The sequence below is a fragment of the Protopterus annectens genome, chromosome 3.part0 (assembly GCF_019279795.1).
Source record: "Protopterus annectens isolate FY-2018-M chromosome 3.part0, PAN1.0, whole genome shotgun sequence".
Classification (NCBI taxonomy): domain Eukaryota; kingdom Metazoa; phylum Chordata; order Ceratodontiformes; family Protopteridae; genus Protopterus; species Protopterus annectens.
In genome coordinates, this window is record NC_056731.1 from 215313873 (window position 1) to 215340347 (window position 26475).

The 26475-nt window shown below is 38.9% G+C and overlaps 1 protein-coding gene across 1 annotated transcript in view; it reads right to left on the reverse strand.

The window, feature by feature from the left end:
- Positions 1-26475, reverse strand: part of DNAH11 (dynein axonemal heavy chain 11) — a 4606558-nt gene that overhangs the window by 3315083 nt on the left and 1265000 nt on the right. The gene's annotated exons all lie outside the window — the stretch shown is intronic.

A 26475-nucleotide genomic window follows, 5' to 3' on the forward strand; every position in this document is an offset into this window, starting at 1 on the left:
AAAGTTTGTTGAGTGCTGAGGATGGATCCGAGGTCAGATGCAAGACCCATCAGTTGAGAAAAAGATCAAAAAGACAGCATCAGATCAATATAATTACAGTTATAAATGAAAAGATAAAATACATCATAGGACAATTTATTTCATTTGCATTTTTTCTGGGTTAGAGCACTGGTCTCCATGGATCTTTTTCAGATTCAACCAGGGAGTGGTGTCTGGTTAAGAACTTGCTCAGGGTCACACAGTTAGGCAATGGAAGGTGAGGGAATCAAACCTTGCACTACTGAACCACAGAAAACAGCTGTAACAGCTCCTTAAACCTCTAAGCAAACTGCCATGTAATTTATATAGGCTTAACTTCAGTTTTTGCTAGAGTCATATATAAAACACTGACCAGTAAATTACAACAACTAAGTATTAATGTAATGTTGATTAGATGAATAGCTGCATGGCTTACAAGCAGGACATGGCAAATATCATACAGCAATTGGACAAATGAAATTCTAGGTTATGGTCAAGGTGTCACATTGTTTATATCTTAGGCTCATACTTGTTTAGATTGCATCTTTCTGATCTATCTTTTTCATCTGAGGTGTTTTACAGTCTGTATGCAGATAACTTGAAAATGGGTAAACAGATTACATGTGTTACAGGTACGGCATGTCTGCAAAAGAACTTGACTAAATTGACCATTTCAGCAAAGGAGAATAAAATGTTGATAAATACATAAAAAAATAAGCATATAAGATTTGGGAGTCATAGACTGAAGGGTGAATATTTAAGCCGTGGTGGTGCAGCGGTAGCATTGTTGCCTCACAGCAAGAGGTTCTCCCGTTCGATTCTCGGCAGGAGCACCTTCTGTGTGGAGTCTGCATGTCCTCCCCGCGGTTGAGTGGCGTTCGAAAGACATGCGTAGAATAGGTGTGCCTTCGTTATAGGTTGGGCGTCGAGCTGGCACCTCGGCACCCATAAAAAATCTACTGTCGATCATTAGTGGACCGGAGTTCCACTGTGGCGACCCCTAACCAGGAAAAGCCAAAAGAAGAAGAAGACTGAAGGGTGAGTATTTAATACAGTACAAACTGATTGAAACTGTAGATTCATTTAAGGACCTGGGCATACGGATAGGTCCAGTTTTGAGTTTTCCTAATCATACCAATCAAAGGGTGAGCATTAGTTGTAAAACTATATGTCGTGCAAAAAGATTTGTAAAGTTTAGGAAATCAGAAATGATAAAATCATTGTTTATAAGTTACATTAGTGCCAAACTACAGTATGAGATAATCTGGAAACTTTACAAGAAAACAAGCATGAATAAATTGGAAAGAGTACAGTGAAGATGTACCAAGGGCATTCATGGATGTGAAAATTTAAGTTATTATGAAAGACCAAGATATCTAAACTTACAGCACCTCATATAGATATTTACAAGAAGACCTTCTTCAGGCATATGGCATTTAAAGATAACTACCCCTGAGAATGTTCTGGATTATCAAAATGTAGAGAATCATCAGACAACCTGTGTATAAGATTATATAGGAGCAACTGACATAATAACTGGTTTTCTGACAGAGGAGCTGATGCATGGAATAGACTACCAAATTATTTTAAAGCAAATATTAGTTTACATATTTTTAAGAAAACTTGGACACTTATTACAGGGATGACTGTTTTGGTATATTGTCAGGACAGAAGGGCATTATTGCTCATGCCTAAAATATTTTTATCATATGTATGCCTTGCTGATTAGATGAAGTCATAGACCATTTGAATAAAACACATATACACCAGATCTGAAGTTGCTCCATCTTAGGGAAAGGGGGAAATCCCTGGGTTAACATGTAAATCAATCTTCTGAGACTGGATCCACCAGTCAAACACTACTGACTGCAAATAAGAGTGCTAATCACTAGTCTTTCTAGCACAAGCTTTGATCACATATTGTGCATGTGTCCATATATGAGAGTACTTTAGAAGACAGAAACAAAACATTATCGACAAAAAAAGATCAGCTCAGAAGACTGAAAGTCAATATATTTACTTCTGCATACAAACTCTGAGATTGCACAACAGCATGGAAAAGTCAAATTTCTACTCCCATCTGTGCAGCACCTTCCAACAATGTAATGCCAGCTATCTGCATATCTATATCTAGCTATACGTGTATACATACACACACTGGTGGATTTACTGGAGGGGCTGAATCCCTTTAAATAATGAGTGTACATGGAAATTTGCTTTTTGGTTTTGAAATTATACAAGTGTGTGTGTGTGTGTGTGTGTGTGTGTGTGTGTGTGTGTGTGTGTGTGTGTGTGTGTGTGTGTGTGTGTGCAGAATGCCCCAGTTAGGTAGTTAATGTTACTCAGGCTCAAACACTATACCTTAGGTGCAAGGAACAAGAACCTGAATTCTCTACCCATACCACCAATTGTGATTCAAGGAGTTGAGTCCATAGCTCTCAACTGTTAAGAATTTCACAGAATGTCTGGAATGTTTGGCTCATACTTTTGGTCTTTTCCCACTTAAAATTTGTGGTTTTCTGGAAAATCATTGAGAACTGAGTTCACTAAATAATGATAGCCATTTTGTTTCAGTCTTCCACTCTTTTAGGAAACACATGGTAACATATATTTTATTTTGGCAACTTTCTAAGATTTTACAAGCAATGTTTAAAATGTGTCCCTGGTTTGAGGCCTTTGCCCCCTACCCCCACCAAATAAATTTTGGCTTTTTCCAGATTTCTTGTACTGCAAAGTTGAGAGATATAGATAACTGTCAAGTGAATTTTATATGGAGCTGAGAGCTGTGGGAAAGAGAAGTTTAGTGCTGCTTCTGCTAAGTCCATTTGCACTGTTAGTAGCATAACAGGTAGTATACTTGCTTTTGATGCAGAAGGCTGTGGGTTTTACTCCCACAGTAGGTAGATGGATTGCTGATACTGTACTGTGTTGTACTTTAAAGTGGGTCGATGCTGCAGTCCTGAGAATGTCTTCCTTTGGAGGAGATACCTAGTCACGATGAACCTGTTATCAGTTTGCCATCCGTTCCCTATTGCAATATTATTAGCTTAGCATTTTTTAATGTTACATGGGCAATTTATTCTTCAAGGGCAACAGGCACTTTATTTGTAGATGAAACAATGAAACATAAAGTTGTTTGCTAGCAGCAACCTCTTCATTAGTTACAGATCTCTTTAATGTGGAATTATTTAGATGATTTTTACTTTTGCAGAGATTGAGTAGATTTACTGATACTGATGGATTGTAATAACAGAAGTTTGAGTAGACTTTTATGATGGAAATGTTCTGAATTGGGCAGTTTTGTCATTATTGGTTCATACATTTTCTTTCATTGTTTACTGGAAAAATGTTCAAAACATGCTCAAACAAGTGTGCTGTATTATATAAGGAATATAACTTAATACAATCAGGGAGGTGAATCAAAGAACACATGTAGGTTTGCATGGTCCTAAATATGTGTGCAAGGGGCCTATGATTTGAAAACAGCCCAAAGGTAAACTTTATTGGAGTGACAAGGTGGCTGCACACTGAGTAACAGATTGTTTCTAGCTCTCCCAGTGTGAAAACAGAAATTCAGCAGAGAAGGCCAGTACACTTGTGTTTATGGGTGAATTTCAGTAACTGGCTAGTAAGTACACTGGATGTCAAGAATAAAGAAATACACAAGACCTGGAAAAAATCAGCTATAAAAAGTGAGGATGAAACACTACTAGGGAGAGTTCTGCAGCTGTTCAGCAAAAAGTAGTGCAACCTTCAGACATGACCTCCAATAACCTACAGGATGATATAAGACAACTGCATACAGATCTGGTTGATATAAACACTGACAGAGTATATCAACACAAACAACAAAAGGCTGGAACAAATAGAAGAAGCGTTAAACAGATATTCAGATGAGATGGTAAAGCTACAAAAATCAGAGGTCGAAATAAAGAAAACGATGGCTGAATATGAGACTGGTCAGGAAGAGATGTTTAAAAAAAAATAACAGAATTAGAGGACAGAGCACGTAGGGAAAACTTGAGGTTTTCAGCTATACCAGAGAAGCTGGAAGGAACAGACTGCATTAAATTTATGAAAGCACAAATAAGGAACTGGACTGGTATTCTATATCAGAACTTGTTAGCTGAATGGGCACATTGTGTGTATGCTCCAAACTGAGCTATAAGAAAGCAACCTAGACCTTTAATAGTAAAGATGCAATGCTACACCAGCAAAAAGAGTTGATTTAGTCAAAACTGTGGCAGAAGGACAAAATACTAAAAGCGGGAGATAGCAGAGTGTTTGTGGAAAATAATTACTTACTGTACACCAGGCAAAAGAGAAGTAAATTCATTCCTCTATTCAGAGAATGTCAAGACGCAGGTGTGAGATTCAAACTGCTGTATCCAGCTGTCTTCAAGGTATTCTTCCCAGGACAAAATCAGTTTCTGATGAAGTGCATGCTAAGGAGGAAATACAAAAGACTGTCCAAAAAACACTGAGCTGTGAAAAGAAGGGGATTCAGCTTCTTCTTCCTCTGGTAATAAAGACTACAGAGAGACTGCACCTGTGAAACCTTTTCTAGTATTTCAATGGAAAATGTTGGAGAGAAGGAAGGGGGCAACAGAGTTGACTAGAAGAACTGAGTACATTGGAAATAAATCAGAGACAGGAGCTGGGTGATGGATAACTTAATCTGGGAATTTTCTGTGAAACTTGCTGTTCCCGCCTATTCCTGCTCTAACCTACTGAATACTCCCATTGGGACGTCCTTCCCAAGAACCCACAATCAAGGACATTAAAGTGTAAAAGTAGAAACCCATTCTGCTCCCCACAAGGAATTTTCTGTGAAAGTATGTCCAGTGCTTTATCCATTGTACATTACTGAAGGTTATACATACTTTCTAGCAGCTCACCTCATGCTTCCCTGCCAGGTTAGCCAGCAGCCAAAGCTTTCCCATTTCCTGCCCACTAACATACCCTATACTTCCTCCTTCATAAATGTATTTTTCTTCTTGTCCACTAAACAACGTACTCTTCCCTTGCTTATTCTCTACCCTTCTCTGTAGTATGCAAGCTCCTTCCTCCCCCCTTCCTGATTTTCTCCTGTAGGGGTCTCTGTTGTATCAAACTGACTGCCCACTAGGTGGCGCTCCTATTCCATTTTGCTCTCTCCACTTTCATTCCTTCTCTTCTCCTTATCCTTACCCATATAGTTCTCAGACTATCCTACTACTCCATCCCTTACCATCCTCCCTGGATTACCTGTCCTCTTCTCCACTCTACATATACTCATCTCTATTTTCCCTTATATGTCTCTGTTCCTTCTTCTTCTGTCATTTCTTTATATCTATTCACTACTCTAATTTGCTGCCAGTCTTACACCTTACTTCACAGCTGTGCAAGCTTACCTTCTGGCTCTCATACTCCACTGATTGTTTTCCTCCCATTTCTACTTCCTTTGGCTCTTGTCCTGTCTTCCCTTATTTTCCTTCCTTCCTCCACTCAGGGTCCTTCTCCTCCTCCCCTCTCCCCTGCCAACTAGTTCATGATCTGATCCCTATACCTTTTTCTTTCAACTCTACTCTTCCTATCCTTTCCCCTTTTGTCTGCCTGAGGATAAACTATACTGTCCACCTGCTGCTGCTTACTTCACAGCTTCCGGTCTGCAACTGCACCCACTGATTACTCTCCCTCCTCTCTCAGCTCTCTCTCTCCTCCCCTTCTGCCTAACTTCCTCCCCTCACTCTATTTAGCGACCCCATCCAAGGAGGCGCCATCTTTAGTTCCTTACTCGTGCCCCTGGCTGCTGTGCATCCCTGGCTTCGGCGTTCACATTTGTTCTTTTCCAACAGTATGTATAACCTCTGAGAGTCATTCGCTAAACCAATGTTAAACTGCTGTTTTTGTTGTACCTGCCTAAATGGTTAGCTTTATTAAGCAAACTTAGATAATGCTAAAATGAATTATGTTATGCCTGCCTGCAATGTCAGCTTTATAATTGAAGTGCGTGTTATTGCTCTCTGGTGCTAACACACACTCATTGCAGTGCTTTGCACTCAGCTTGTGTTGTTAACTGTTATAAGCTTCCTTTTTCATTTTTACCTTGTCATGCTCTGTCACTTTATTTGTGGTTGTAATTTAGCTTACATACTTTTGCTGTCGTTTTAACTGTAGCTGTATTAATTGCCATATATTTGCATTTATTCTTTTTTCTTTCATTTTCTTACTTCCCATCTTTATCCTGATGCACTGAATGCTTTACTTTGTTACTAGGGCTGTTCTTAAAATGTTTAATATAAGCGATGCTAGCATTTGTAAATGAAAAGCTGTTTTCTGGATTACCCGTTATAGATACGCAAACGCTCACGCTTAGACTACTCTGATTAGCCCGCTGCACCAACAACAACTATACTGGGCTTGTTTAGTTACTCAATCCGAAGGTGTACTTGCTTTCCTTCATTGGAAAAGCATTTGTTCATACCAGCATTTAGTTAATATGCGGGGCATGTTTAACAGATGTAAACAAATTGTGGTATTCGTACTAAACCTATAACTTTTCAATATCTGGTTCCAAATACTGTGCAGTCGCACTTCTATCTCAGCGCTCTGCACGTGGTGCCTGCAAATAGCCATTTTGGGGTTTGGGTTACACAAATTTCTGGAAACGTGCAAGTTGCACTCTAACTGACTCCGAACACTGTGCAGTCGCCCTATTACCTCAGCGCTCTGCATGTGGAGTCTGCAAATTGCTGTTTGGGAATTGAGACACACAAATTTACTGGAAATGTGCAATTAACACACAAACTGGCTCCGAACACTGTGCAGTCGCACTATTACCTCTGCGCTCTGCACGTGGAGTCTGCAAACAGCCGTTTTGGACTGTGTTACACAAATTAACCTGAAATGTGCTAGTAGCACACAAACTGACTCTAAATACTGTGCAGTCACACTACTATCTTCAGCGCCCTGCAAGTGGAGTCTAAAAACATCCGCTTTAGGGCTTATCTCATTCTACTCTTTCTGTGCTTTCTTTGTGATTTACTTATAATTGAATGTGCTTATCATAAGTTCACAGAGCTGCTCATACAATTTTTGAGTTTGGTTGTTTCTGAATAGATGCTTAATTTAAGTTTATAGATCTGCTTACACAATTTCGCAAACCTTACCTGTGTATGTCATAACTGCCTCTTTATAAACTCATGCTCCTGTACTGTATGTTTTCATTACCCTTTTTCTCTCCTTGCTTGTTTCAGCTTGCTGTTCCCGCCTATTCCTGCTCTAACCTCATGAATACTCCCATTCGGACGTCCTTCCCAAGAACCCACAATCAAGGACATTAAAGTGTAAAAGTAGAAACCCATTCTGCTCCCCACAAGGAATTTTCTGTGAAAGTATGTCCAGTGCTTTATCCATTGTACATTACTGAAGGTTATACATACTTTCTAGCAGCTCACTGCACGCTTCCCTGCCAGGTTAGCCAGCAGCCAAAGCTTTCCCATTTCCTGCCCACTAACATACCCTATACTTCCTCCTTCATATATTTATTTTTCTTCTTCTCCACTAAACAACGTACTCTTCCCTTGCTTATTCTCTACCCTTCTCTGTAGTATGCAAGCTCCTTCCTCCCCCCTTCCTGATTTTCTCCTGTAGGGGTCTCTGTTGTATCAAACTGACTGCCCACTAGGTGGTGCTCCTATTCCATTTTGCTCTCTCCACTTTCATTCCTTCTCTTCTCCTTATCCTTACCCATATAGTTCTCAGACTATCCTACTACTCCATCCCTTACCATCCTCCCTGGATTACCTGTCTTCTTCTCCACTCTACATATACTCATCTCTATTTTCCCTTATATGTCTCTGTTCCTTCTTCTTCTGTCATTTCTTTATATCTATCCACTACTCTAATTTGCTGCCAGTCTTACACCTTACTTCACAGCTGTGCAAGCTTACCTTCTGGCTCTCATACTCCACTGATTGTTTTCCTCCCATTTCTACTTCCTTTGGCTCTTCCCGCTCCATTCGCCCTGCGGGCTCACTCCGCTCCCCTACCCTGCCCCCAATTCCCACCCACCCCCAGTACCTCTACATTTATTCCTAACTAACCCCTCCTACCCATTCCAATCAGCCTCTCTCTATCTTCTCCTCATTACCCCTCCCACTTGTGACTCCTCCCACTCCACTTAACCTGCACTCCTACCTACATTAACTCTCTGTTTCTCTCACCCAGTAATTTTTCACATCCTCTTCTACTTCCTTACCTCTCCTCCTCAAATAGTCTACAAACGTCTTAACTTTTCTCTCCTCTATCCCCCTCCTCTCTAAGTATGCCTTCCCAAATCCTTCACACAATCCGTGTCCCATGCTCCCTTCTTGCATTTCTAATTCCTCTCTATCTTGCTACTTCCTACTCTCCCATAGCTCCCTTACACCTACCCACTTCTCAAACTATCCCTTGCACTCACTTTCAAACTGCTTTTATTACCCACTACAATGCCATATCTTCCTCTCTTATTCCTCCTAAACTACTGTACCAATTCCTTCCTAAACTCTTCTCAACTACAACAACTACCTTCACCGTTACACTAATACCATCTCCAAACAACTTCCTTCTCAATTAACCCAAACGACTAAAAGATAATCCCTATAATGACCTTGCCTTATCTGGAGATCTCCATCCCAACCCTGGTCCTTGCTTCACAACTAACAACTCCCTCCCCTCACCCCCTACTTCTTTCATAGCACACTTCAACTCCACCCTTCCCTCTTCCTCTCCTACCTCCTCTCTTAACTCCCTTAAGTTCTTTACTATAAATGCCCAGAGCCTAAATAATAAAATACACCAAATACAAGATTGGATTTGCCACAACCAACCTGACATCTTAGCCATCTCTGAAACTTGGCTAAAACCCCATACTGCAGACTCCGAAATCCTACCTCCTGGTTACCAAATCCATAGAAGCGACCATTTAAACAGAAAAGGAGGAGGCTCTGCACTAATCTACTCTAACCTTCTCTCAGTAATCCCTCTACAAACTCCAATTCCACAATTCAAAAATTCTGAACTAACAGCTAGTCTCCTACAACTAAATAAACATAAAAATATCTGCATTATCTCCCCATATATATCCCCTGGCGACAACATCTCTACCCTTGAAAATATTCTTCACTGGGCCTCAACCGAAATAAAATTCGAAACCTTCATCCTAGGCGAAGTTAATATTGATTGGAATAAAATTAACTCACCTTCTCCCTCCTTATTCATTAACCTGTACAACTTTACCCAAGTAATTCACACTATCACACGCCCAAATAAACACCACCCCCCAGGATCCATCATCGATTGGATCTTAGTCTCCCACCCAAACAAAATAACTCTCTCTGGCACTATCCCAGATACCTTTAGTGACCATCTCCCTGCATTCATACATCGCTCAAACAACACCACTAAACATCAGCACCATTACATCCACACTCGTAATCTCAGCAACTTCAACCCCACAAACTTCTCCAACACTCTTAAACACACTAACTGGCAAATCCTAAATACTCTTCCCCTTGACAATGCAGTAGAACATTTTAACTCCATTTTCCTAAAAATTCTCAACTCCCAAGCCCCACCAAGAAACAAACGAGTCAAAACTAATTCTGCTCCATGGCTTTCCAAAGAAACCAAACAAATCATGAATTGTATGGACAAATACTGGAAGCTCTACCATAAAAATAAGATGCCTTCCACCCTGCTTTAATACACCCAACTTCGCAACCAAGCAAAAAAACTAATCACCTCTGATAAAAAAAACTATTATAATAAACTTCAGTCTAACAACAACGTTAACCCAAAACAATTCTGGAAATCCATTAATTCCCTACTCCACCCAGGATCCAGGAATAATCCCTGCCCAGACCCTAGCTTAACTGACTCAGAACTCAGCTCTCTCTTTAACACATTTTTTACTGACTCTATAGCTAATCTTACCAAATCTTTCCCAGACAACAATCCTTCCTACTCTCATTCCTCTACTCCCTCCTACCCGCCTTCCTAATTTCCATCTCAAACCTGTTCCAACTACTTTTATAAAAAGACTTCTCACTAAACTAAAGCCTTGCTCAAATGCCCCTGACAACATACCCTCCTCCTTCCTCAAAGCTGCTGCTGAAGGTATTGCCATCCCTATCAGCATCCTAATCAATAGATCTTTAAAAGAATCATACGTACCCAAACTCTGGCGTTCTGCCTTCATCCTTCCTCTTCATAAAGGAGGCAAAAACACTAATATCTCCAACTTCCGTCCAATCGCCCTTCTTTCACCCATATCAAAAATTCTTGAAAAATGTGTCCACCACCAACTTATGCCTTTCTTAACCCAAAATAACCTCATAACTCCCACCCAGCATGGTTTCCACCCTGGCCACAGCACCATTACTGCCTTACTATCCTTCTTAGAAACAGTAAATCGGGCCCGAGACTCCGGATTACTAGTATCCTCAACACTACTTGATCTTTCTAAAGCCTTCGACACTATCTCCCACAAACACCTTCTCTTCCATCTCTCCAACCTTCATCTCTCCCCTGAAACCCTCTCCTGGTTCTCCAGCTACCTATCTGACAGATCACAAGCTGTCAGATGGAATAACTCTACCTCCTCCTTCCTGCCCACACCCACAGGTGTTCCCCAGGGATCCATCCTTGGACCCATGCTCTTCAACATCTTCATAAATAACCTTCACACTGTCGTCCCTGACACAACAGTTATCCAATACGCCGATGACTCCACCTTAGTTTGCACCGCTGCCAACCTGCCAGAACTACTGACAAAAACTCAAATAGCTTTTTCCACTACCGAGAACTGGATGCACTGCAACCATCTCTCTCTCAACTCTAATAAATCTAAAATACTTCTCTTCCCTCCCACCAGGACCTACTCCTTTGACAAAAATGCTTTCAAAGTCCTTAGTCAAAGCAACACTGCCATAGAAGTGGTTCCTTCTGCAAAACTCCTTGGTATCACCATAGATGAATACCTTAAATTTGATATCCACGTACAACAAAACATCAAGAAAACCCACCAAAAACTTGGTATGCTCTACAGGAATAACCGCTTTCTCTCCAACTCCTCCAGGCATACTTTAGCAACTACCTACCTCCTTCCTTACTATACGGAGCCCTTCTTCTAACTAACCTGTCTTCTTCCATCACCTCTAAACTTGAAACTTGCTATAATAAAATCTCCAAATTCGCAACCAAATCCAAAACCTCTACTCACCACTGCCTCACCCTACAATCATTGAACTGGCTGGAACTCCCTAACTACCTCGGCTACCTCCAACTTACCACCACTCACAAATTAATATTCTTTCCAAATAAGTGCCCAGCACTAACAAACATCCTTCCCCCTTATATCCCAACCAGATCTTTGAGATCTGAACACCAAAATTTAATCTCTATTCATAAACCCAAACGCTCTGCAGGCCAACTCCTTCTCTCTTTCACTGTAGGCAAAAAATGGAACTCTCTCACTCCTTCACTTAGGACGATACCTGACCCCAAATCCTTCAAGACCCAACTTTTCTCATTTCTATCTTCCAAACGTAAATGCTCCTGCTTTCACCCTACATAAATACAAATAAATTTCCCCATAGAGCCTATTAAACTCCTGCTCCTAACTTCTCTACATCCTCTCCTTTTCTAGTTACCTAACACAAACCTAATCCATCACCTTCTGATCATTCAATTTCTCTCTCTTGACTCCTAGCATGTATATAACGCAACTATCAAGTAATCACTGATGCCTATTTCTTGACAATTGATTCTTATTTCTCTGAATGTAAAAACCTGCAACCTTTGTCTCATTGCATGTATAATGACAATTTATTCTTTTACTATACCTGTTTTGTATGAATTCATACATGTATTTTACCTTTGCATTTGGCATTTTTTGTAACCTCTAATTGTGTTTCTTATGGAGCTTTTCTCCCCGGGCCTCCACTGAAAATGGGCAAATTCTGGCCCAGTGGACTTCCCCGGTAATCAAACTGAAATAAATAAATAAATAAATTACATATGTTTGTTGAGTGGGGGACTCTAAAGTATATGCCCTACTTCATGTCTTTAATGTTCGGAAAAATGCTTTGGGGAGTGGAAGAGAGGACAGAATGCTAACTGCAAGTAAAGAAAACACTTTCTTTTAATAGTACAGTATCGGTGTTGCATGGTTTTCTTTGCATGCTATTTTTGGGTGTAATAGGGATTGTATACAGGTGTTGATTTTGTATTTCTCCCATCTTCTCTTATTCTTCTTGTGCAGTTTTGAGAAACATAGGCAATGTAATGATAAAACAAAAAAGGACCCTGGTTAAGGGGGCATGACAGAGTTCAAATTAATGTGCTTTTTTCATTCCTGCATATGGAAATGAATGATTAAGGACCTTTATTTTAAGACAGAGAACAAGTCAATGAAAAAGAATATTGAATTTCATAAGGCTTTTTATTTTTTCTAGCACTTGCAAATATATATACTAAGTAGCATTTCTGCAGCTGGTCTTCATGCCTCCATGGAGACAATCTGATAAAGAGAAACTGGAGACAGTCTGATGGAAGGCAATTGGCTGAGGGAAAAGAAGAAAAAAGAACAAAGAAATTGACTAGGACATAATTTTCCCTGAAAAAAATCAGGGGTTTTCCCAGGTGTGATGGCTTTAAAGATAATACAAAACCAGTTAGACTTGAAGTAACATTCTCTAATTTTTTTAATGCACTGGGGATACTAATATAAACAGGTGCTTTTGTTTTTTCTTGTTTACCCTTCTTCTCTCTTTTGCTTTGTTCAGTTTTGAGAACTGTAGGCACTGCAATGAAAAAAATGAGTAAGGGAGGAGATGGGGAGAGCAGAAGGATCTGGTTAAGAGACTATGACAAAAGAAAAATCTGTGTGCTTTTTTCCCATGCTTGCATGTAAAAACCCTAGACATTATCCAGTAACAAGTTTATTACAAAGCGTATAAATAAAAAAGAATATTGAATATTGTAAGGCTTTCTTTTCTGACAAACAAGGTACCCTTAGCAGTTTAGTATCTGGTTTGCATGGCTGCATGTCACTAGAAGACAATTTGATAAAGAGAAATAGCTAGAAGAAAGTATGCACTGAAAAAATTCAAGTGTTCTCTCAAGTGGGAGAGTTATAAAGATATACCAAATCAAATAGCACTTACTAATAGCACAGGCTGTACCACGTGTCTTAGCATGACTAACCCTTCTTTTTGGTTAACTTTACCCTGTCTGTGTAGCTATCAACTTAGAACTTAAGTTCTTATTAGGAAACAAAAACTTCAATATTTGAAGATGCACATAGTTTTGTGTGTTATTTTTAGGTTCATAGGTTTTAGGAGAGTTTTATTTGGGGGGGTGTTTGTTCTGTTTGAGGGCTTTCAAAAAAACAAAAAGTTATTTAAGATGTGACAAAGGCACAAATGGATATGACATGAAACAACTGTATAAAAGACCAACCTGCCGAACAGTGTATATACATGTAACATAAAAGTTGGGACTAGACATTTAACAAAAGAGCAGTTATATATAAAAGGTGGTAATAATAACTATATAAGAAAATGATGCTTTCTGTAATGTCTTTCAATCTGAATGGTCTTACAGATAAATATAAAAAATAAAGAGTAGTGAACTATATTAAAAAATGCAGAATGCAGATAGCTGTGCTACAGGAGACACACCTGGAAAGAACTGAATGTGTGAATTTGATAAAGAAAGGTTTTCAAGATGGATATTCAGTGGAATATCTGGGGCAAAGGAAAAGAGGAGTACTTATATTAATTGCAAGAGGAGCTCCAATAGTGACATAAGAGAAAAAAAAAGATAATAATGCAAGATACATACTACTACGGGGCTACTGGCTAGGGAGGAAGATTACAATGGCATGCATTTTCATCCACCCTAAAACTGCTATAATGGAGCTAAAGACAATTCTGGGAAAAATAATCAGCTTTCAGAAAGGAATATTACTTATACGTGGAGACTGGAATTTGGTTTGCAACAGTGAAGATGTGTCTCGGGGGTTAGAAGGCAAAATATAACAAAGGAGGGAAGATTTTTAAAAACATTTATGAAAATGTTTGGCATGGAAGATGTGTATTCAGTACTAGGAGTTCGGAGTGAATTTATATATTACTCACTAACATAAAAAACTGGGCTAGGCTAGATAGATTTTATATCTCACAGGAATGTGTGCATTTAATTAAAGGTCTTGAAATGCACCCAATAATTATTTCAGATCATGCACCAGTAACAACTAAAATATATACGCAAGGTAATATAAAAAAAAGACACTGGAGCTTTCCCACCTATTGGTTCAAAAGAAAGGAATTTAAGGAATGGGTTGTGGAATTAACTCAGGAGCTACTAGAGAAGATAGAATTATCTTCTGAAAACATAGCTAAGGAGTGGGATAAAATTAAAGTGGAGGTTAAAACTAGTTTGGAAATAAAAAAAATGGAGATATGGTTAAACAGTAACAAGAATTATTTTGAGGGATTGACACATGTTAAAGTATTGCAAAATAGGGGAAATCTCTCAGAACAAGAAAAGGAGCAACTGCAGAATGCTAAACAGAAAATAAGGGATGACCTTGATAATATGCAAGAGTTTAGAAAGACTGCTGTTAAGCAACTGTTTTTTGATAATAATTGTAAAGCACAAAAACTTTTAGAACAATGACTCAGGGAACAGAAAGTGGAAAGGGCAGTCAACAAGCTTAGGAAGCCTATAACAAGGAAGATAACAAAACAGACCCTGTAGAAGTATTAGAAATATTTTGGTAATTTTATGAACATTTATATAATGCAGAGAAATATGGAATCAAGAAAAGGTGCAAATGGACATGTTTATGGAAGAATTAAATATGCCAAAGTTAGAGGTAGATGAGGCTCAATTACTAACAGTTAGGATAGGAAGGCATGAGATAAAAATGGCTATGTATAACCAATCTACAGGAAAGTCCCCAGGAATAGATGGTATTCCTGTGGAAGTTTGGAAGCTAGGAGAGAAAAAACTGATAAAGATCTGGAAGGTTTTGTTTAACAGTATTTTAAGAGGAGGAGAAGTACCAACATCCTGGAAGAAGGCAGTGGTAGCTGTAATACATAAAGAGGGTAAAGATCAACCAGATCCAGCTTCATAGAGGCCCATTTCAATGCTAAACCATGATTATAAAGTGTTTGTGTCTATAATGGCTAAAAGAATGGCAAAAGTGATACCAAAACTGATAGATATGGATCAGTGTGGTTTTGTGGAGGGGAGGCAAACATTTGAAAATATTAACAAAACATTGTTGATCCAGAGGGAAGCAGAATGTAAGAAAGTGCCTCTTTTATTGGTGGGCCTTGATGCACAGAAAGCATTTGACAGAGTAGACTGGGACGTCATGAGCAGGGCAATGGAAGCATTTGCTTTTGTGATACAATTATAAGGTTGATTACAAGAATATATGAGGGATCGGAGGCACAAATTAAAGTGGGTGGGGTCCTCTCTGATAATTTCTGCTTGAGTAGAGGAACTAGGCAAGGTTGTCCACTTTCCCCTTTGTTGTTTGCATTATATTTAGAACCACTGGCAAAGAAAACAAGGGACTCAGAAATTTGTGGATATAATTGGTATGGAAGTCAGGAAAAGCTGTTTTTATTTGCAGATGACATTATTTTATGGTTTACTATCACAATGTCGTACGTGGATGCTCCGCAGATGGAAAAATGAATTACAGATGTCCAAATTTGTGTGCTGCTTAGCATTCCATGTTCAAAATTCCTATCAGCAATGAACTCAAACTGCAAAGAGATCATGGTGCAGTGCGGTGTGGGATATTCATCCCACTCCTCACTGTAGTGCGATCTCGGAGTTGGAATATATAGGTAGCAGGGGGTGTGGGGGTGGAGGTAGGCTTCCCCCCCTGCAAAATCATGACATAAAGTATAGGAGTTTCACATAAGTGTGCTCCTGTATGGAAGTCACGTGCACTATTTGACAACAATGTCGAATCTGCTGAATTTATTCAGCAGATTCGACACTGTATGCAGCCGGATATTCTCACATTCACCCTTTTCTTCGATGTTGTGTGACTGGAAAAATGTTTTGCTGGTTGGCATTTTGACAGTAAACCTTATTTTATACGTGACAGAACCAGAAAGGGACATTACAGTGTTGTGGAACATTTTAAGACAGTTTCAAATCTTCTCGGGATACAAAATTAATGAAGCTAAAACAAAGGCAATAGCTGTAAATTATGTACCCAGACAAGAATTGGTCCAACAATATCCATATTTATGGGGTCATGACAAAATGAAATATTTAGGAGTATGGATTAGAAATTACTCTGTGGTGGCAGCTACGGATATGTGGGAACAGACTAAACAGAAGATAATACAAAAATTGAGAAACTGAAATCTTCTCGGGATACAAAATTAGTGAAGCTAAAACAAAGGCAATAACTGTAAATTATGTACCCAGACAAGAATTGATCCAACAATATCCATATTTATATGGTCATGACAAAATGAAATATTTATGAGTATGGATTAGAAATTACTCTGTGGTGGCAGCTACAGATATGTGGGAAGAGACTAAACAGAAGATAATACAAAAATTGAGAAACTGGAAGTTTTGTTATATGGATATGAATACTAAGATACAAGACATTAAAATATTTTTAGTTTCTTTAGTCTTATACACAGGTCAGGCATACTTTTATCAACCGGATGATAAGTCGTGGATATCAATTAAAAAGAGCTGAAGGATTTTACCTGGGAAGGGAAGACAGCAAGGTCAAGGATAAGCTGATTCTACCAACAGAACATGGCAGAGTAGAATTACCTAATTTGAGGGGGTATTTTAGAGCAACACAGCTAAGACTCTTATGCACAGCACAAGCAGAAAACTATAATTCAAAGTGGGAAGAAGCTCAAGAAATAAGGAGAAATTGGGATTTTGGATGCAGACTTAAGGAGAGCAACCAAAATCATACAGAGTATAATATTCATAAAATAGCAGGGAGTATTCTAAGAACCAAGCCAGCACGAGAATGGAGAAAAGAGATTTCTGCCAATAGGGATCACTGTGGTCAGGGATACATACAATATGCAAGAGGAGGCTGGAATTTATTGAAAAAAACTGGCAAAGGAACCAAGGTATTTGGAGGAAATAACTACAAAGGGAAAGGCAATAGAATGGGAAGAGGCCAAGAATTTATTTGCACTTCAGGTTAGAGATTGCCTTCCCTATCAAGGATTAATATCAGAGTATAGGCAAAGAGAAAGAAACAGGGGGCTCCTGAATGAAAGACCAGCACTGATAGAGTTTTTAATAGAATCTAGAACAGAAGCTACTGTTAAAAGAGGAATAATTAGTAAAGCATATAAAATACTGTATGATAATAAGAATAAATCAGAGGAGCTTAGAAAGGATTGTGAAGAGAGAATGGATAAGGAATTCCCAAAGAGACAATGGAGGGATATATGTATATCTCCCAAATATGCAACAAAGTCTAGAAGATTTAGGATCTCTGCGTGGAAGTGTTTACATAGGTATATTTATATTCCAAGTAGACTCTAAAGAATTTTTCCTCAGGTGGACAGCAAATGTTGGAGGTATGACGGGCAAGAAAGAGGTAGCTGGGAACATATTTTGTGGGAGTGTAGTGAGCTGACAGACTTTAGGGATTTCTGTCAGAGATGCTGGGTGAGTGGAATGGACTGACTGGGAGGATGATTTTTTTTAGTTATGCTACAGAATCGGAATTGGCTAGACACAGTAAAGCCTTGATGAGTCTAATTATGGTGGCCATCAAAAAAGCAATTACTAGAAAATGGAAGTCAAAGTCTAGACCAACTTTACTAGAAGTAGTGAAAACAGTAAGAGAGATAAAGCAACTGGAATTGTGATCTTTAGAAAAATTAAGGAGCAAACTACATAGGGAAAAAATGGGAATTGTGGGAACAATATAGGCAGAGCAGGAGCGAGGTTTAAGAGGCAGGATTTGAATGAGCCATATAATGTTGAACTGACAATGATTGGTTTATAAGTAATGTATAATGTTTGCAACTACAGTTGTTTCAATGGAGTCTGTGATGTAAACTGTTTGCAACTAAAGTGGTATAACATTGTATGTTTTTCATTTATATAAATGTAAGATTGCCTTTGTCATACATGAACATTTATTAAAGATGTTTGGAGGAAAAAAGGTAAACTTTATCCACCACTGACCAACTGCATTTTCTTTGAATGTGGGTTTCAGTGCTGTTTCAATGAATGTGAGTTTCAAGGGCTGAGATGTTTTAATGCTAAGTCTGTTTTCATTGTGAGACTGTGTTGCTTTGTTTAGCAGATGTCTATCTGTGTTTGTGCTATAAAATTTAAAATAAAAGTTTTAAATGAAATGCAAATAATCACTGTAGAAGTAAAGCATTAAGTAGTATGCACATTACAGTGTTTATGGTAAATGGGGAGAAACAGCCAAGTAATGGGACATTGGAATGGCTGCGAGGGGGGGGGGGCTGTGTATGGAGGGGCCCCATTTGACCATAACTTTGTGAAGAGGAGGGGTGACAAACTGAAAGACAGCCCCAGGTGGCACAAACTCTAGCTACACCACTGGTCACACTGGCAGTGATTCTCTGTTTTTGGCTGTTGCACTCTATTTTCTGTCTGCCAAAGGCTCTTGAACCATAGGGCGAGGTGGGTGAGCACCCTCTCACTTTTAAAGCTGCGGTAGGCTTCCACAATTAAAAAAAAATACTTTTTCACTCTGCAGTGGGTTTTCTCCTTTAAGTATGACCATGCGTCGCACGCTAATGTTGGATGGACAAAACATTCAAAGTCGCGCGAGGAATTTAAACTGGCTGTTTTACACAAGTGGTTGTTTGCCGTGCTGGATTTAAATTTATTTTGCTGTTTGTGTTTTAATTTTTTTATTACTGCAGCTGTGAAATCCCAATCTTCATCAGGGCATTGACAACTTGACTGACTGCCCAAACATGTTTCTGGAACAGTAAACAAAGTTCTGTGGAATTTGGAATCTTCAGTGTCCCAGCTCCAGTTGTCCGAGTAGAAGTATTGACTAAATGGTATGTATTCTTTTATGCATATACTGCTTAATTTGTAGTTTGTTTTCCACAGTCAGCACTGACATCATGCCTCTCTGGCCTACTTGCCAATATCTTCCTGTCCTCCATGCCCCTCCAGGGGCTTGTATGCTCAGCAGGGGTGCAAGCCATGATACCCTATTGAGTGTGATGAATCCTTGCCAGCACTGTTTTAAGTGTGGGACTTTTCTTAGCTCTGCTTCCTGCAGTGTTCTAGGTGGTATCGCTGGGTGGGACATGCAGTGGGCATTGGAAGGAAATGTGCCCTGCCTTTGCAGTGCACAGTCAAGGATGCATACAACTGTACCATAAAGCTTATTAATTATACCATGTTTTAAAGAAATATACGTTTTACCCAACTGTACATAAACTATGGATGTTATCCTGCATCCCTGCAATACACACAGGCTCACAGACATGCACACAGACATCCTCTGAGATACAGTGACAAAAGACAGACACAGAATTTGACCATGCTACAAGTTTATTTATGGTGCTGCTGCCCACACTGCAGCTGTAGTTGTTTCATTTATATACACGGTGCAGCTTTGTGAAAGCTGTGGACATGGAAAGGTTTGACAGTGCTGCACTGATGTCGGAAGAAAAAGCTTACAGGAATTAAAAATAAATGAATCAGAAGGCTTCCCCTACAAGTTTAATATTGTAGTGACCTTGGTACTAACGGGTTGGCCAACACTTGATATTGTCACATATGACGTTCATGCAGATGGAGTGCTGATATTCCAGTGTCCTTTTGATTACTGATTATTTGGTGCATTTTAAGGGGGGGGGTGGGGGTTCTACACTCCTGAGTGTGTCCTCATTTGTATGAAATGCCTATTAACTATGAATCTATTGTCAGTTTGTCAGTCATTCCCTATTGAATATTACCAGCTTAACAGTATTTTTTAATTTAACATAGGGAATTAATTCTTCAAGGGCAGCAGGCACTGAATTTGTACACAAAACACTGAAATGTCAAGTTGTTTGTCAGTAGCAACATCTTCATTAGTTACAGATGTCTTTAATGTGGAATTATTCAGATGACTTTTACTGCTGCAGAGATTGTGCTTATTGACTGATACTGGTGGATTGTAATGACAGAAGTTTGAGTGGCCTTTTATGGTTGAAACTTTCTGAAATGGGTAGTTTTTCATTATTGGGTTATACATTTTGTTTCATTGCTTACTAGAATTATTTATTTATTTATTTTATTTTACATTTGTTTACCGGGAGAGTACAACTGGACATAAAACTATTTTTCAGTGGAGGCCTGAGGAGAAAAGCTCCATTGTTAGTAGACTATTTTGTTAGTAGGAAAAATCTAATAATACAATGAAGAAAAAAATAGTAACAGACATTCCTAATGGTAAAAAGACTAAAACAGAATAATTTGATCAAGTGGAAGACAAGACCAATAATCTCTTATAACAATGCTTGTTGAAGACAGTTCTTACAATAGTAGCAGGTAGTGACAATGTAGACAATAAAAGTACAGTTAGTATACTTAGTCTTACATACAGGTAACATAGCAAACTGAAGACTAAAAAACTGCTAGAAATTGACAGTGAGATGGAAAAAAACATAAGGCGGTCATATGACTTAAATTCAATGCTCATTACATATGCAATTAAAATGCAATTAAAAATTTTAAAATCAATTAGTTCCATGGTTTGGGCTACCAAGCCCACTACATGTACAAGTCCAGGAAATGGTGAGGTGGGCTTTAATGTGATGCTTGAAGTTTTCTAAGCACGTTATAGTTCTAATTTTGAGTAATAAGGCATTCCACAGTTTAGCAATGTAGTAGGAGTATAGGGAGTCACATGAGCTATTTTTACTCTTGATTACTTCAATTAGAGCTTTATTAGTGGATCTTAGTAGACGGGTACTTGTATGAGGGTTGAGGAGGCCTTGTAGAGCTGGAGCTTTATTGGGTTTATAGAACATTTGATGGGCAGTAGAAAGTTGTGTGATGATGAGTTGGTGGGGTACTTCTAACCAAGATAGTTGTCTTAGGGCCTTACAATGATGGGTTCTAGGAGGACAGTTAGTGGCAAATTTAGCTATCTTATTATAGCAGACATTTAGCTTGCTTAGCTCAGATTTGGAGAGGTTGGTAAGGATGGGTGAGGCATACAGTAAAGTTGACAGAAGATGAGTTCTGGCTGTGGTTATTCTACAGTTTGTGGTTAGATAGTTTTTGCATCTGTATAAGGTACCTGTTTTCTTGTGTACTTTTTTACAGTCTGGGCAATGTGTAAGTCGAACTTCAGATTTTGATCAATAATAACACCAAGAAGTTTGGTGGATGGTACTAGTTCGATCAAAGTCTTATTGCTGGATGTGATACTGAAGTAAGTGGATTGGGGTTTGAGTTTAGTGGGGTAGAAGAGCACAAGTTTGATTTTATTTGGATTCAGGATTAGTTGAGCTTCTGCCAACCATGATTCAATAGCACTGAAGGATATTTGGGTTAAGTTCTGTAGTTGAGGTAGAGTTGGGGCAGAACATATGACAGTGGAGTCGTCTGCATACTGTATAAGGGTGGCTAGAGTTGTAGCATTATGGAGATTATTTGTAAACAGGTTAAAAAGGAGGGGGCCGAGAATAGAACCTTGGGGCATGCCCACTGTTACTGATAGTAAAGAAGAAAGAGCTTTTTTCCATCGTACTGCTTGTTGCCGATCTGTGAGGTAGTTCTGAAATCAGGCTAGAGTGAAGTAGCTTAGGTTCAGTTTGGACAGGGCAGTCAGCATTTTGAGACACTCTATCGAAGGCTTTTGATAAGTCTAAAAAGATTGCTGACACTAGCTCACCTTTATTTCTAAGCTGACTGATGGTGTATGTGAAACTAATTAGGGCTGTGGTAGTACTATAGTAGGGGCGAAAGCCATGCTGAGTATTTGTAAATAATTTATTGTCGAGGAGATGGTTAAGTATTTGGGTGTGAACACACCTTTCAAGGATTTCTGATAGAGGGGATAGGATTGCTATGGGCAGATAGTCGGAGAAGTCGGTGGTGGGACCTCCTTTATGTAGTGATATGATATGTGCAATTTTCCAGAGGGTGGGGATGTGTTGCTCAGATATGGAATGGTTAATTAGGGAAACTGGATAGCAGATGGCTTCAGCCGCTATTTTTAAGAATGTCGACGGTAGGTTGTCAGCTGCCAGGGTTATGGGTTTTAGCCTGAGCAAGTATTTGTGCATGGTACATGTTGGGACTGGTTTTAAGGAGAAGGTGTTGTTAATATCTAGTAGAGAGGTTAGGTTGATGGACAGTTTTGTTTAATAAGGGTTTTGATGGAGTCAGTGAAGTATTTATTAAACTGGGTTGCAATACATTCTAAGGGGTTACCTGCTGTTGGTTGAGAGGTCTTAGTTTGACCTAGTCGTAGTATTTTATTTAAAGTGGTCCAGAATTTTTGAGGAGTATTTTGGTAATGTTCAAAATTACAAATTTAAAACACATGCTAACAAGTTGTGCTGTATTATACAAGGAATATAATTTAATACAAGGAAAATTAATCGGGAAGGTGAACATATATGTATGTCCCTAAAATGTGTGCAAGAAGCCTATGGTTTGAAAACACCCCAAAGGTAAATTTAATTATCTACTGGCCAGATCCATTTTCTTTGCATGTGGGTTTTAATGCTGTTTCAATGAATGTGAGTTTTAAGGGCAGAGAAGTTTATTCCTCATGCTAATTCTGTTTTCACTGTGAGACAGTATTGTTTGTTTAGCAAGTGGCTATCAGTATTTGTCCTATTTTATTTCAATATCTGTAATCACTATAGAAGTAAATAAAACAATATGCTCATTGATGAGTTTGAGCAGTGTTTATGGTTACTGGGGAGAAATGGCCAAGTAATGGAACTTCTCTGCCTTATAAACTCTGAGGACAGAGGTGGTTGTCTATAGGGTCACTCTACGAGTCAGATTGGACTCGCAAGAGAGTGAGTGAATTATCTTTCAAAATCAACCAAAAATACATCACAGAGCATCTAGACTCTGAGTTTATTGGGGCTTGGCAACAACCACACCCCCAGATGTGAAAGTGGATTTTGACACAGACTTAGAAGAGGAGACCCAACCTCTTCACTACGTCTCAGTCTAAAACTAGCCATGCCCAGGTTTGTACTCAGAAAGGGTGTGTTGCAAGTTATGTGGGGGCTGGAGACAGTGTGGCCATTTAGGCTTGCACAGAAGGTTACTATAGGTTATCCAGAGGCAGTGTACCATGTAGGAGAAACATAGACATATACATATGTCAATCCTTTAGTGGTAGGGAATAGTAGGCATGCTGTTTAGATGAATAACAGCAACAGTGTAAAATGTATGAGTGCAACCACTTGTTCTTTTGCTTTCATCTTGATCTAACACCAAAGTAGTTCATAGAAGGTGACTATTTTGGGGAAGTTAGGAAGGTAAACACTATTTATGGATACGACTTGTGTATCATAAACACTTGTCTTTTTATTTTATTGGGAAATATTATTTTAATTTTAAACATTCTACACAACTTATTTCTTTCCTTAGTCAATATTTTGATTCAGGCCTTTATTGGATCAAAAGATTTTTAAAAAATCTCATAAAATGCACCCTAAAGAATCTAGAACTCCAAGGCTTCTAGGGGCTTACCAGCTACCCAGACTCCTGGCTTAATCAATTTATTTCAGTGAATTATTGCCCAGTTAGTGTGCTGAAAGAACTGAAGAAAAATCTGAAGACTAAGACAAGATATGGAAATACAGGATGATGTCATCCAGATGGTGTGGGCAGACTTGGTGGGGGGGGGGGGGCTAGGGATAAGTGAAATAGGAAATTACTTTTGTCTAAAGTGAATACCTATTGTTATAAATTCTGCTTATTTATTTTTATTTATTTATTTGACATTTGTTAACCGGGTTTGTCCAGCTGGGCTAGAAGCCCATTTTCAGTGGAGACCCGAGGAGAAAAGCTGCGATAGAGACACTTTAAAGTAAACACTGCACATATTACATAAGTTCCAGAGATACAGAGAATTATAATATTTAATTTCAAGAAATACAAAAGAAATGTAGTACAGTAGCATGAAAAATACAAAAAAAAAACTTTTTTTTTACATAGGCAAAGTAGTTCTGTTGGATTTCCCAAGTGAGTCAGAAATATTTCACAGAGAAGAGAGGAGTGTGTAGATGGACAATAGTATGTACTTGTGTATATGTGATACAGCAGTATAGTCTAAGGGTCTGTACACAGCGAGGGGGCTAAAGTTAAGGGGAGAAAAAAGGAAGTATTGTAGACGGAAGTTCTGTGAGGAAAAGCATGTAGTATTGTATTGGACTAGGTAGGGGACTGACAGGGACAAGTCTTACTATTAAGTAGGTGATGTTTTAGTTTCTATTTGAAGTGTTTAGGGTAAGAAATAGATCGTATGTGAATGGGGAGTTTGTTCCAAGCTTGTGCTATGGTGGATTTGTAGAGTAATTTACCAATGGTTTTGTTGGGTTGGTATATATCCAGGAGTAATTGGTTGGAGGTACGGAGGGTATGTGTAGGGGTGTAAGAGGAAACCAGAGAGGAGAGGGCTGGGCAGGTGGATGGTTTATATACTATACCATGTGTGATTTGTAACTGTGAAAGTAGGAGTTGGGGGAATTCTAGCCATTTGAGAGTGTTAAGTGGAAGGCAGTTGTGAGAGTTGTGATGAGAGTTGGTGGCAAATCTAGCTACCTTGTGGTAGGTTTGTTGGAGTTTGGACATGGTAGTAGCCTGTATGTTAGTAAGGATTGGGGTGGTATAGAGGGGAGGAGAAGTGTCTGAGCCAGAGAGAGTCTGGCATCAGGATTTAGAACTTTTCTATTACAGTAGAGGAGACCTCGTTTTTGGTGGGTTTTTTATGCTTTGCAGGATATGTAGGTTAAATTTGAGTTTGTGGTCTATGATGGTACCAAGGAGTTGGTGTGGGTTTCAGGTTCTATGATGGCCTTATTGGAGGATGTGATGACAAATGTTGATTTATATTGAGAGAGAGAGAGAGAGAGAGAGAGCGAGGAAGAAAAAGGAGCAGTTTCGTTTTTGTGGGGTTTAAGATGAGTTGGTTAGTAGACAGTCATTTTTCAGCGGATAGCAAGGCATCTTGAGTCTGTTTGTGGAGTTCAGAGATGTTGTTGGAGATGGAGATGAGAGATGAATCATCAGCATATTGTATTAGGGAAGATAGCTTACAAGATATGTGAAGATCATTTGTGAAGATGTTAAACAGAAGGGGGCCCAGAATAGAGCCTTGGGGTATGCCAGATGTGATGGGAAGAGAGGGGGAGCAGGAAGACAGCCATCTGACAAACTGTTGCCTATTGAATAGATACCTAGTGAACCACTGAAGTGAAGGTGGGGACAGACTGAGGTTAGCAAGTTTAGATAGAAGAAAAGGGTGAGAGACAATGTCAAACACTTTGGAGAGGTCGAGGAAAAGACAGGATATGAGTTGGTTGTTATCTCTGGCCTCTGCAACTTTGTAGGTAAAAGATAGGGGGGCTGTGCTTGTGCTATGGTATGGTCGAAAAACATGATGAGTGGTTATGAGAAGGTTTTTTCTTGAAGGAGAAAGTTTAATAGCTGAGTATGAATACATTTTTCAAATATTTTTGAGAGAGGGAATAGAATGGCTATGGGTCTGTAGTTAGATGGGTTAGTAGAATTCCCCCTTTTATGCAGAGGGATGGTGAAGAAGGATTTCCAAATGGCAGTGACTGTAGCTTCTAGAATGGATCTATTAATTAGTAGTGATACAGGGAAGGCTATGGATTCAGCAGCTAGTTTGAAGAACAGAGGTAAGAGGTTATCGGAGGCTTATGCCTTTAATGTCTGTATGAAATGTATTTGCTTTCTTTAATTCAGTGCTCATAGCTTCATAGGTATATTTCTAAATATACAGAACTTGAATAGAAAGTGAGGGATGAGTGTAACAAGATGCGAGACTGTCTAGTACTGGATAACTGCTATCTGTTTTTAGACAGTGGCAGCCCTCCCCCCCATCCATAGCTATTCTGTATCTGCCACTGTACAAATATACATATATATATATATATATATATATATATATATATATATATATATATTATATATATTTATATACACACACACACACACACACACACACACACACACACACACACACACACACACACACACACACACACACACAACATAGATATTGTTTATACATCTCTTTTCCACTTTTATTTTTTTACTAACTACACAGGGTTAGGTCACACAGAAGTTAAAATAACTCAAGTTCTAAGCAGTAGTACTGCATAGTCAAGACTTCAAGACTTAGATATCCAG